At 36.0% G+C, this 14,406-nt stretch overlaps 1 protein-coding gene across 3 annotated transcripts in view; it reads right to left on the reverse strand.

Annotated features, from left to right (window-relative positions):
* Positions 1-14,406, reverse strand: part of LOC111772204 (regulator of DNA class I crossover intermediates 1-like) — a 75,569-nt gene that overhangs the window by 5,356 nt on the left and 55,807 nt on the right. The window contains exons 12-13 of one of the 3 annotated variants that reach the window (XR_011431675.1): positions 1,986-2,049; positions 1,666-1,736 (exon numbers count right to left, since the gene is read on the reverse strand). The exons of 1 other annotated variant lie outside the window; for it this stretch is intronic. The gene's annotated coding sequence lies outside the window, so the exon portion shown is untranslated. The remainder of the gene's footprint in view (positions 1-1,665; positions 1,737-1,985; positions 2,050-14,406) is intronic. One more of the 3 variants, XR_011431674.1, reaches the window with a different exon arrangement.

Raw genomic sequence — 14,406 nt, forward strand, 5'->3', positions numbered from 1 at the left:
TTCACTTATAGAAAAAGAAAAGCAAACTTAAACTGCCATCTATCCGTCTGTCTACCTATCTATTTTTATAAAACTCACAAAAATTCCCAAGTTTGAACACAATCCCTATTGGTGAGGCTGTGGAATAAAAAGGCACATTTCTGGTGAGATTGCCAAATGATGCAACAGGGAATTTGGTAATATCTATCAAAATTGAATTTTGGCAATAATAACTACACAAAAAAACAATGTATCTCCCCTCTGACACAGCAATCCTACTCCTAGAAATTATCCTGAAAATGTACCTCCACAATTAAGAAACATATACACAAAGTTGTTCACCAAGCATTGTTTATAAGAACACAATACTGGAAACAAGCCAAATGTCCACCAACAGGTCATGACTGAATAAACTATAGCCCATCCACATAATAGATTACCAAATTGTCATAAATAAGGGATGAAGAAATGTCTAGTATTAAGATGGAGAAATCTATAAGAAACTTACTAAATAAATGAATCCATTTAATTCATCTATAAAATATCCTATATTATACAAAATATCCTATACTACATTTAAGTGAGAAAAGTGGAGAACTAAGACTCATGTGAATATGTGTTTATATATTCTTAGGCTTTATTTTGAAGAAAAACAGAACACAACAAAACATAGTAAAATGATAAACCATAAACCAATAAAAAAGTTACTCATATGAGGCAAAAGGAAATAGGGCAGACAAGATAGGATAGAAACCAGACTACTGATTTACACTTCAAAAATTTAAATTAAATCCAAAAGAAAAAAGTTGATAAAGATTTCTAGGTATCCTAGCAAAGTAGATATTCGAAAGAATCATTCTATCACAGAATATCTAAAAAGTACCACAAATTATTTTTCATAAAAAGACAGTATAGACTAAAATGACCACTCAAATATGAAGTATTTGCTACACACAGCCTACAAGCAATGAGAATCTAGTACATATATATGAAAGATATATAGGATATATACATATATATCTACATATAGAAAAGATATATCCTATAAGGAAAGCCAAACTTTCTAAAAGAAATATGACCAATAGACATGAAAGCTATTTCACAGATAAACAGGGGTGGCAAATCAACCTAATTAATAATGGGAAATATAAATTAAAATTACAATGAAATACCAGATTCCAACAATGATAAAAAGCTGATCCAGTGTTAGTGAGAATATGTAACAACTAAGAGTCTTAGCTCCTGCAAGTGGGAGTTTAAACTGGCACAACTACTTTATAAAACAATTTTGTATTACCTAGAATAGATGAAGAGGCGCATAACATTTGAACTAGCCAATTCTACTCCTTGACTCATATTCAAGAGAAATTTTTCATACATGTGTGCCAGGAGAAATGTCAAGAATTGTCCAAGTAGCATTGTTTATTATAGCAAAATATTCAAAACAATCTAAATAACCAATGCCAGAAAATGTATAAATTGAGGTACATTCACACAACAGAAGTTTGCATAGCAGTAAATAAATAATAAAGTATACTAGAGTCACAAATATCAGAGTGGGTGAACAAAGAAAAGCAAGTTGCAGCAAAATATATAGCATTTGCCTCAATCTGTGAACAGTTCAAAACCAAGCAATGTAAAAGTCTATGTGTGATACCATAAAAATAAATTCAGGATAATAGTTACCTCTAGGGGGCAGGATAGGAAATGCAATTGAGAAGATCTTCAAATGTACTGATTACGTAGTATTTCTTAAGCTACAAAGTGAGTACAAGGGTATCTATTTTACTATTATTCGCTAAAATGTACATATATGTTACATATATTCATCATGTATAACACATTTTATAAAAGATAAAAGTAGTTTTGAAGACAATTGCATTACTAGTATATTCTAAGACATCTAGGAAACATATTTGCTGGCAAAAACCTAAAAAAAAAGCACTTAAAACAATTTCCACTTAAATGTTAGTTTTTCTAAAAGAAAAAAATTCACTTATACTGACAGACTTTCGTAGTAGAGGTTGGCCTGCCTTTTAAAGAACACGTTCCTCATTTTTCCATCAGAATCTAAAAGAAAAATAAAATTTAAGAACTCCTAAGTATACACAATAATATCCACTTATAGCTCCCTTTTCACCCCACCAAATCATTTTACAGTACTCTTCCTTCATATTACTTTAATTCCACAAAGATAATTTTAAACTCACAAAGAAAAATTTGCCTATGACAAACAATAAAACAAAACGAAATTGAAATTCATTTAGAAACAGCAAGCAACAGAAGAGACACTTGATAAGAAATGAATTGACAAAAAAGAAAGGATTCAGGTAATCATAACAAATGCAGCTGAAAAAAGGAAAAGATACTAAAGCAATTTGGAGATTTATTCTGTTTTTCTTTTTCTAATTTGTTAAGTTGGATATCAGTTCATTTATTTTCAGGTTTTTTAAATAGTAAAAGCTCTTAGAGGTATCAATTTTCTACAGAACACACCATTGGTTTTGGTTTTCATCAATTTCTATGTAATTTGTAATTTATTTTCATTTTTTCTTTTTCAAAACCAGAGTGTTTCTTAATTTTCAAGAAGATCAGGGAGGTTAAGCAACTTCTTTTCCTCTTCTTTAGTTCTAATTTAATGAATTTTTTATTAGAGAATATGGCTATCAATCTCTCCTTAGATAAATCTCTTAGACTTTCTTTGTGGCTTACTACATGAATTATGTTTGCAAATATAGTAGGGACTTATAGAAAACATATATTCTCTGTTGGTGGGATATACAGTTTTTGATAGACAGATAGGTAGCATAAAGGAGAAACCATCTAGTTGTTCACCAAACATGTTTCCCTTTCCTTTTAAGCATACAGCTAAAACACATTTCCTACCCTCCCTTGGAGTTGGTGTGGACACGTGATTTAAGTTCTGGTCATGGGCAAAGTGGTGTACACCACTGCCAGTGCTGGCCCATAAAAATTTTCTCCACAATCCTCCACTTCCTTTTCCCTTCTGCTATACCCAGTATCAACAAGTTGGAAACCTACCAGTTGAAGATACCAGAGTCCCTACCAGCTTGGAGCCCTGAATAACTTTGTCAAGCAAAGCCTCTTTTCTAACCTCACTATTTAATCATTTAAAAAGCCTTGTACATTCAACTCTTAGAATATTCAAGCCCCAAACCTGCACCAGTAAGACACAAGCTGAGAAAGCTATACAGACCCCCAAGACAGGCAAACACTCCAATATCCACTTCAGATCTGTTGATAGAGGATAACAGACAAATAAAATGGTCCCAAAGAGAAGAAACTAAATTATTTAAGGAATTTCCCCATCTTCTAGGATAGCAAGCTTTCACACAATGTCTGCCCAGCAGGATTTCATGATCGGTATGGATCAGTAACTCTGTATCACCTCTTCTTCTCCTTTCTGAATGGGCTTTTCATTGAATTTTTACTCTCCTTGTTTCAATAATATATATTTTATTTATATATATCTTGCCATCTTTGTATTTTTAACCTCTGTTATTATGTTCTACATGTTTCTTGAAAAACTATAAAGATTATTTTTTTCTTCTCAATTTGATATTCTTTGAATCTTGTTAAGAAAAATCAACCTCTTGATATTTCATATATTAATTGCTAAGCAGGTTTCATTCCTTACATTTTACCTTTCCCATTTATCTAAAAGTTATTTCATTCTTTCCCATCTTGATCAGGCTTCCTACTGTGACATCCCCACTCCCTTGAATTCTGAATATCTTCTACATGTCTTGATTTCTCTAGTGATTACCTTCCCATTGGTAACAACCATAATTTAAATCTTATTCCTCTACTACTTTAAAATTAAATAAGTTCCAGTTCAAGATGGCAATGTAGGAGGATCCTGAACTCACCTCCTCCCACAGACACACCAAATCTACAGCTACATACAGAACAATTTCCTCTGAAAGAAACCCCAAAACAAGCTCAGAGACTCCTATACATCAGGGGAATGAGAAAAAACCCACAGTCAAATGGGTAGGAGAGGCCGAGACACAATCTTACATAAACCCCACCTGGGCATGGTGATCCACAACCAGGAGGGAACCCACAACTCTGAGCTTCTCCCCAAGGAGTGAATGGCTTGACCCTCATATCTGGTACTTGAACTTTTAAGACCTTCACCAAAGAGATAAGCCCCCAAAACGTCAAGTTTTGAAAGCCAACAGGGCTTGTGTCCATGAGACCCACAAGGCTACACGGAACTGAAAAACAGTTCCTAAAGGGCTCGCACAGGCTCACCATGCTGCACCCCAGGGCCTAGAGCAGAGGCAGCTCACTGACTATCCAGTCTTTCTGTGAAACAAGCCTATTAGCTTATCCTCATAGCTGCAAACTAAGAGTCAGGCTTCTAATTAAACTCACATCTAAGGGCTGACTGTAATCCTCTCCAGTGAACTAGGAGGCTGGGTACCATCTTTCCACTCTCCCGCTGCCTCACTCATGGTCACCAGTACCTTGCAGAATGGAGCTTACATTTGAGGGTCCCACAGGACTGTAACAAATGGAGAAAGAGTTCCTAACTGGCTACCCTCCAGGGCAAAGCAAAGAGACAGTAGATTGAATCGCACCCCAATCCTTCTGTGAGAGAAGCCTATTTGCTTATCTTAAATCTTTGGCCTAAGGAGCAGGCTTCTAATTTAACACACATCTACAGGCCTACTGAAACATTCTCCAAAGACCATAGAGCCCAGCGGGCACCATCTTCACAGTCCAACTCTGCCTTGCTCCAAGTCACCAGTATCTCCCAGAAAAGAGCTTGTGCACATTGTCTGGAGGCCCAGTTTTCGCAGCTGCCACCCATGGGATGCCCCTTGATCAGCTGGCTCTGGTAGCCAACAAGGCTTTGAAGAGGATCAGAATTGGCCATCTGAGCCAGCCCTGATGGTCTAGTGGTTGAAGTTCGGTGTGTTCCACTTTGGTGGCCTGGGTTTGGTTCCCGGGCATGGAACCACATGACTCGTCTGTCAGCAGCCATGCTGTGGCGGCAGACCACATAGAAGAACTAAGACTTACAACTAGAATATACAACCATGCACTGAGGCTTTGGGGAGGGGAAAAAAAATGAAAGAGAGAGGAAGACTGGCAATAGATGTTAGCTCAGGGCAAATCTTTCCCAGAAAAAAAAAAAAAAGAATTTGCCACCCCAAAATGTGTTTCTTTGCCTTGATTATTTTAAGGACAAAAGAGTCTTTGACTCTTTGAAAGAAATTCTGACCTTCCCCCTAACTGCCTAAAAGAATTTAAGATAGAAGGGCCTGTGCCAGGAAGGAGATATCACCATAGATAATTCTAGGTGTGGTAGACAGAAAGACATCTAGCAAGGGCCATTTTATCAAAAGATCTCTTTCCGTTCCCATTGTCTACAGATGGCCCAGCAAACACTTGTTTATCAAACATTTGCATTTCCATCGTCATGTAAATTGTCTTCCTCTCCTTTGAAGTTCCAAACCACTACCCCCAATATCCTCCTTTATCTTTAGCTGAAGATGGTATTAAGGTGGCAATTTCAGCCACTCCAGCAAGATTTTCCTGGGTTTCTCCCATGTACATATCTTATCAAACTTTGATTTTCTCCTGTTATTCTGTCTCATGTCAATTTAATTCTTAGACCAGCCAGAAGGACCCACAGGGTAGAGGAATTGTTTTCCTCCCCTACAGTTTACGTTCACAGGTCCCACAGGACTATAATGAACAAAGAAAGAGTTCCTAACCAGCTACCGGTCCAGGGCACAGCAGTGAGGCAGCAGACTGAAATGCCTGTCTTTCTGTGACAGAAGCCTATTAGCTTATCTTCATACCTGTGGCCTGAGGGACAAGCTTCTAACTAAGCACAGACCTAGGGGCTAACTGCAATCCTCTCCAGAGACCAGGAAGCCCAATGGTTACCATCTTCACACTCTCCATCTGTCCCACCCTAGGTTGCTAATGTCTCCAAGAAAGGAGATTGTGCACATATCTAGCACCAGGGTTTCTGTGTCAGCTGCCCAAAAGACACATCTCTTGATAGCCTGGCTCTGGTGGCCAGCAGGGCTTGTGTTCATAGATTCAACAGGATGTCAGCAAACAAACAGTTCTTATATGGCTATCACACCAGGGCTCAGTGCAGACGAGCACACAGAAATGCTCATGTCAAAGTCTTCCCGTGAATGAGGTATATTTACATACTTCAAAAGCTGCTGCATCAGGGTCCAGTTTCCAATTAGACTGAATCTAGATGTTGACTGAGATCTTCCCTATTGGGACACCGGCAGGTTTTTGCACACCCTCAAATACTGGGAGCCACTAAAAATAAAGTAGACTGCTTGAACAACCACAAAGGTTTGAGAGACAACCAAGAGCTACAGCAGGGTTGAAACATAAGGTTCATCTCCTGCACGAGGCCACTTCTTCAAGACTAGAGAGGTGGCTGTTTTACAGAATGCATGGAAACCAACACAGAGAATCACGGAAAATAAAGAAACAGAAGAAGACATTCCATATCAAAGAACAAGATAAAGCCTCAGAAAAAGACCTTAATGAAATAAGTGATTTACCTGATAAAGAGTTCAAATTAGCCATCATAAAGATGCTCACCAAGGTCAGGAGAAAAATACATGAACAAAGCGAGAATTTCAACAAAGAGAACATAGCGTAGAAAGTATAAGAAAAATACCAAAAATAAATCACAGAGCTGAAAAATACAATAGAAAGGTACAAAAGAAGACTAGATGAAGCCAAAGAAAGGATCAGCAAACAAAAAGACAGGGCAGTGGAATTTACCCAATCAGAGGAGCAAAAAGAAAAAGGAATGAAAAAGAATGAAGATAGCACAAGGAACTTATTGACAACATCAAGTGGACCAATATTTGTAGTACAGGGGTCCCAAAAGAAGAAAGGGGCAGAAAATTTATCTAGAGAAATTATGACTGAAACTTCCCTAACGTGGGGAAAGAAACAGACATCCAGATCCAGGAAGCCCAGAGAGTTCCAAATGAGATGAACTCAAAGAGACCTCACCAAGACACATTATAATTAAGTTATCAAAAGTTAAAGACAAGGAAAGAATCTTAAAAACAGCAAGATGAAAACAACTTGTTACATCCAAGGAAACCCTCATAAGACTATTAGCAGATCTTAAGCAGAAACTTTGCAGGCCAGAAGGGAGTGGCACAACATATTCAAAGTGCTGGAAGAAAAAAACTGCTAGTCAAGAATACCCTACCCAGCAAAGCTGTCCTTCAGAATAGAAGGATAGATAAAAAGTTTTCCAGACAACCAAAAGCTAAAAGAGTTTATCATCACTAGACTGGCCTTACAAGAAATGTTAAAGGGACTTTAAGCTAAACCGAGAGGGCCCTAAATCAGTAACAGGAAAACATATAAAATTATAAATCTTACTGGTAAAGGTAACTATAGAGTAAAATTCAGAATAATCTAATATTGTAGGTGATGGGTTAATCACTTATAAAGCTAGTATGAAGGTTAAAAGACAAAAGTACTAAAAATAACAACTACAATGATTTGTTAATAAATACACAAGATAAAAAGATATAAGTTCTGACATCAAAAACATAAAACTTGGGAGGGCAGTAAAAATTTAGATCTTTAGAATGCATTCAAACTTAAGTTTTTAAGAACTTAGAATGTTATAAGTTGTTTTACATAAGCCTCATGGTAACACAAAGCAAAAACCTACAGTAGATACACAAAAGATAAAGAAAAAGGAATCCTAAGCACACCATTACGGAAAATCATCAAATCACAAAGAAAGAAAAAAAGGAAAAACAAAGGAATTATAAAACAGTCAGAAAAAGTTGTACAAAATGGCAATAAGTCCACACCTATTAATAATTACTTTAAATGTAAATGGACTAAATTCTCCACTCAAAAAATATGGAGTGGCTAAATACACTGAAAAAACAAGATCCATCTATATGCTGCCTATAAGAAACTCACTTCAGAGGTAAGGACACACACAGTCTGAAAGTAAAGGGACAGAAAAAGATATTCCATGCAAATGAAAACCAAAAAAAACCTGGCATCGCTATACATATATCACACAAAATAGACTTTAATACAAAGAGACTTGGAGACAAAGAGAGTAATAAGAGACAAAGAAGGTCATTATATAGTCATGCACCACATAAAAACGTTTCATTCAACAACAGACTGTGTATACAACAGTGATCCTTTAAGAAAAGTAACATATAGTCTAGGTGTGTAGCAGGCTATACCATTGAGGTTTGTGTAAGTACTGTAAGAGAGGAAGAAATTTTCCTCTACTCTTCTAGGTTTTTCTGGCTGATCTAAAAATTAAATTGACACGAGACAAATTAACAGGAGAAAAACAAAAGTTTAATAACATGTACACATGTGAGAAACACAATAAAACCAAGTAACTAGCCAAAGCCTTCACCTTAAATATCATCTTCAGGTAAAGACAAAATAAGATGTTGGAGATGAAGAGAGTCAGGGACTTGAAAGGGAAAGAAGGCAATTCACAGGTAAGTGAAAAGGAGCAAATGCTTAGAAAACAAGTGTTTGGCCACAGAAACAGAAAAACACAGAAGGGAGTCCAAAAATCAGGCTTTTCTAGGTGCCTTCCTGTCTATCACCTAGTTCATGTTATGCTAAGGTGATAGCTTGCTTCCTGAGACAGCTTTTTTTAATCTGAATTCTTTTAGGCAGTTAAGGGGTAGGTTACAAGACAAACTTTCTAAGTCTTTTTTTCTCAAAAGCAGTCAGCCTAAAACAATCCTCACGTTAAAGAGACACATTTTGGGATGGCAAATTTTGTTCCCCTTTAGTATGCTCTATGAGGTTCTCACAATGATGAAATTGCCTACTGACGTATTTCTCAGAATGTATCCCATCGTTAAGCAATGCATGACTGCATAATAAAAAAGGGGTGAATCCAACAAAGGATATGACATTTGTAAATATTTATGCACTCAACACAGGAACACCAAAATAAATAAAACAAATATTAACAGACCTAAAGAGAGAAAATAGACAACAATACAACAGTAGGGGACTTTAATACCCCACTTTCATCAAAGGATAGATCATCCAGTCAGAAAATCAATAAAAACATATTGGCCTTACATGGCACTTTAGACCAGATAGACCAAACATACATACACAGAACATTCCATCCACAAGCAACAGAATACACATTCTTCTCAAGCACACAAGGAACATTCTCCAGGATAGACCATATGTTAGGCCACAAAACAAATCTTAATAAATTTAAGAAGACTGAAATCACATTAAACATGTTTTCTAACTGCAATGACGTGAAACTCAAAATCAATTACAAGAAGAAAACTGGAAAATTCACAAATATGTGGATATTAAATAACATGCTCCTGAACAACTAATGGGTCAAAGAAGAATCAAAAAAGAAATTAAAAAATATCTTGAGACAAATGAAAATGGAAATACAACATACCAAAACTTATGGGATGCAACAAGAGCAGTTCTAAGATGGAAGTTCCTGGTGATAAATGCCCACATTAAGAAACAAGAAAGATCTCAAATAAACAACACAGCCTTACACCTCAAGGAACAAGAAAATGAACAAACTGAACCTAGTTAGTAAAAGACGGAAATAACAAAGATCAGAGTGAAAATAAATGAAATAGACACTAAAAGACACTAGAAAAGATCAATGAAACTAAGAGCTGGTTTTTTGAAAAGATAAACAAAATTGACAAACCATTAGCTAGACTTAACAAGAAAAAAGAGAAAGGACTCAAATAAATAAAACCAGAAATGAAAGAAAAGCCATTACAACTGATATCACAGAAATAAAAAGCATCATAAGACACCATTATGATTAATTATACAACAACAAACTGCACAATCTAGAAGAAAAAGATAAATTTCTAGAAACATACGACCTACCAAGACTAATTCATGAAGCAATAGAAAATATGAATAGACTTATTACTAGTAAAGATATCAAACCAGTAATCAAAAACTTCCCAATGTCAAAAGTCCAGGACCAATGGCTTCCACTGGTGAATGCTGCCAAACATTCAAAGAAGAATTAATACCTATCCTTCTCAAACTATTTCAAAAAAGAGAAGAGGAGACAACTCTTCCAAACTCCTTTTATGAGGCCAGCATTACCCCGATATCCAAACTAGTCAAGGACACCACAAGAAAAGAAAATCACAGGACAATATCCCTGATGAACATACATACAAAAATCCTCAATAAAACATTAACACTTCAATCTAGGTGAATGGCACTATCCCATCAACTACCCATTTACCCAAATAATAAATCCAGGTCTCCTTCAATGTTTTCCTTCTCCCTTAACTAATCAACAACAACTATCAAATCAAGATCTTCTAAATCTTTGTGATAGCTCTTCCCTCATTTCCATCCTTACTTACACTGCTCAACTTCAAGCCCTCATTATTTTTTGCCCTGCCTCGAGTCATGCCACTTCTCAAATCTCTCATTGTTGCTAGAGTCAACTTTTTAATACTCAGATGTCATCAAACTCCTCTACTAAAATTTTTTCAGTGGCTCTGTTTGGTGACAGAAAATAAAACTGGTACATGTCATGTAAAGTCTTTTATGATCTAGCCCTTTATATTGTCTAGAATTATCTTTTGCCATTCCGCCATCGCTTGTAATTTACACTATAGTAGTAGCAATAACAACAACTGGAATGAAGTTACTTTGCAGCTTCTAAAATAAGCTATACTCTCTCACTTGTTAGTTTCTATCTATGTTGCTTCTTCTTCATAGTATGAAGGCAGTTTGTCCATTTGGTAAACTTATTAATTGATATCCAGATCAAAAGTTTTCTCCTCTATTACATCTTCCTCCTGACTAGCCATGAAACTTAGAATTATTTTTTACTTGTCTCCCACTGCCCTTTGTACAAACCCCAATTGGAGCAATTTATCTAAATGTATTATATTTTTTTCTGTTTCTGTCTAGCTACTAGACCATAGCTTCCTAAAAACAGGTCCCATGTCCCTTCATCTCTGTACCTTGCAGAGTCTAGTGCATAACACAATATAAGCTTCATAAGAACAAAAACTGTTTCTTCACCACTGAATCTTCAGTGTCTAGCATACAGGAGAACGACAATAAATTCTATTAAATGAATTCATGATATGTACTCAATGTACATACTGAAGACAAAAAGACAAAACAATTAATATAGTTGAAAATATACAGTCAGATAAGACAAAAGTTTGAATCCTGGCTCAAATGTGTAACTTTGAACAAGTTATTTAATCTTTCTGAACTTGAGTCTCTTTTGCTGTGAAGAGCTTATAGGATCTGGCTCTTGTAGATTAGAACTAAGTGAAACAGAAACTAGTGACCTACTCAACAAAGAATTCAAACAAAATATCATGAGGATGCTCACAGATATGCGGAGAAGAATGGATGAACACAGTGAGCACATCAGCAAAGAACTGGAAGATATAAAAAAAAACAATCAGAAATGAAGAATACAATACTCAAAATGAGAAATTCACTCGAGGGACTCAATAACAGAGTAGAGGAAGGAGAAGAACGGATCAGCGAACTAGATGAAAGACTAGAGGAAATCACCCAAGCAGAACAGAAAAGAGAAAAAAGAATTAGACAGAATGAGAAGAGAGTAAGGGAACTCTGGGACAATATCAAGCGTGCTAACATTCGGATTATAGGGGTCCCAGAAGGAGAAGAGAGAGACAAAGGGACAGAAAGTTTATTTGTAGAAATAACAGAGGAAAATTTTCCTAACCTGAGGAAGGAAACAGACATCCAACTTCAGGAAGCACAGAGAGCTCCAAACAAGAGAAGCCCAAAGAGGCCCACACCAAGACATATTATAATCAAAATGTCTAAAATTAAAGACAAAGAGAGAATCCTAACAGCAGCAAGAGAAAGGCCACAAGTGACATATAAAGGGAAGCCCATCAGACTATCGGCGGACTTCTCAGTCGAGACCCTACAGGCAAGAAGAGAATAGCACGACATATTTAAAGGCTAAAAGGAAAAAACCTACAACCAAGAATACTCTATCCATCAAGGTTGTCATTCAGAATGGAAGGAGAGATAAACAGCTTGCCAGACAAGCAAAAATTAAAGGAGTTTATCACCAAGAAACCAGTTCTGCAAGAAATGCTGAAGGGACCTATTTAAGTGGGAAAGCAATAACCACAAATAGAGATAAAAAAATTATCAAAAAAACCCAAAACAACAACAACAAAAGACAGGCAATAAAATCACTAGTAAGGTAAAAGGACAGTAAAGGCAGCAGATCAACTACCTGTGAAGATAATATGAAGGTTAAAAGACAAATGTACTAAAATCACCTATTTCAATGATAAGAGGGTAATAGACAGACACACACTAAACATAAGACTATATATGATGTGAAAAACATAATGTGGGAGGAGGGGAGTGAAAAAGTAGAGCTTTTAGAAAGAGGTCAAGCTAAAGAGTCTATCTACTCAATATAGACTGTTACATGCACAGTATATTAAATAGGATCCTCATGGTACCCACAAACCAGAAACCTATAACAAGCAGGACAAAAAAGTAAGACAAAAGAAATCAAACATATTACTAAAGATAACCATCAAACCACAAGGGAAGAGAGCAAGAGAAAAAGAAAGGAACTGAGAAGAACTACTAAAACACCCAAAAAAAGAAAAAGTGACAAAATGGCAATAAACACATATTTATCAATAACTACTTTAAATGTCAATGGACTAAATGCTCCAATCAAATGCCATAGGGTGGCCAACTGGATAAAAAAACAAGATCCATGTATATGCTGCATACAAGAGACACACTTCAGACCTACAGACACTCACAAACTGAAAGTGAAAGGATGGAAAAAGATATTCCATGCAAATGGCAAAGAAAAGAAAGCAGGGGTAGCAATACTTATATCAGACAAAATAGACTTTAAATCAAAAACTGTAATAAGAGACAAAGACGGGCACTACATAAAGATAACGGGAACAATCCAACAAGAAAATATAACACTTGTAAATATCTACGCACCCAACATAGGAGCACCTAAATATATAAAGCAATTATTAACAGACATAAGAGGAGAAATAGACAGTAACACAATAATAGTAGGGGACTTTAACACTCCACTTACACCAATGGATAGATCATCCAAACAGAAGATCAATAAGGAAACACTCGCCTTAAAGGACACATTAGACCAGATGGACTTAGTAGATATATACAGAACATTCCATCCCAAAACCACAGAATACACATTCTTTTCAAATGCCCATGGAACATTCTCCAGGATTGATCACAGATTAGGCCACAAAACAAGACTCAATAAATTTAAGAAGATCGAAATAATACCGTGCATCTTTTCTGACCACAAAGGTATGAAACTGGAAATCAACTACAGAAAGAAAACCAGAAAAGCCACAAAAATGTGGAGATTGAACAAAATGCTACTGAACAATGATTGGGTCAATGAAGAAATCAAAGAAGATATCAAAAAATTCCTGGAGACAAATGAAAATGAAAACATGACACGCCAAAATCTGTGGGATACAGCAAAAGCGGTTCTACAAGGGAAGTTTATAGCAATTCAGGCCTACCTCAACAAAGAAGAAAAATCCCAAATAGACAATCTAAAAGCGTACCTAAAGATACTGGAAAAAGAACAACAAACAAAGCCCAAAATCAGAAGGAAGGAAATAACAAAAATCAGAGCAGAAATAAATGAAATAGAGACTAAGAAAACAATAGAAAAAATTAATGAAACCAAGAGCTGGTTCTTCGAAAAGATAAACAAAATTGACAAACCCTTAGCTAGACTCACCAAGAAAAAAAGAGAGAAGGCTCAAATAAATAAAATCAGAAATGAAAGAGCAGAGATTACAACGGGCACCTCAGAAATACAAAAGATAATAAGAGAATACTATGAAAAGCTATACGCCAACAAATTGGATAATCTAGAAGAAATGCATAAATTCTTAGAAACATACAACCTTCCAAAACTGGACCAAGAAGATGTAGAAAATTTGAATAGACCGATCACCAGTAAGGAGATCGAAACAGCAATCAAAAACCTCCCAAAAAATAAAAGTCCAGGACCAGATGGCCTCCCTGGTGAATTCTACCAAACACTCAAAGAAGAGTTAATACCTATCCTTCTCAAACTCTTCCAAAAAATTGAAGGGGAGGGGAGGCTTCCTAACTCCTTCTACGAAGCAAACATTATCCTGATAACAAAACCAGACAAGGACAACACAAAAAAAGAAAATTACAGGCCAATATCACTGATGACCATCGACGCAAAAATCCTCAACAAAATACTAGCAAATCGAATACAACGATACATTAAAAAGATCATACATCATGATTAAGTGGGTTTCATTCCGGGGATGCAGGGATGGTTTAACATCCGCA

This window comes from Equus caballus, chromosome 23 (genome assembly GCF_041296265.1).
Source record: "Equus caballus isolate H_3958 breed thoroughbred chromosome 23, TB-T2T, whole genome shotgun sequence".
Classification (NCBI taxonomy): domain Eukaryota; kingdom Metazoa; phylum Chordata; class Mammalia; order Perissodactyla; family Equidae; genus Equus; species Equus caballus.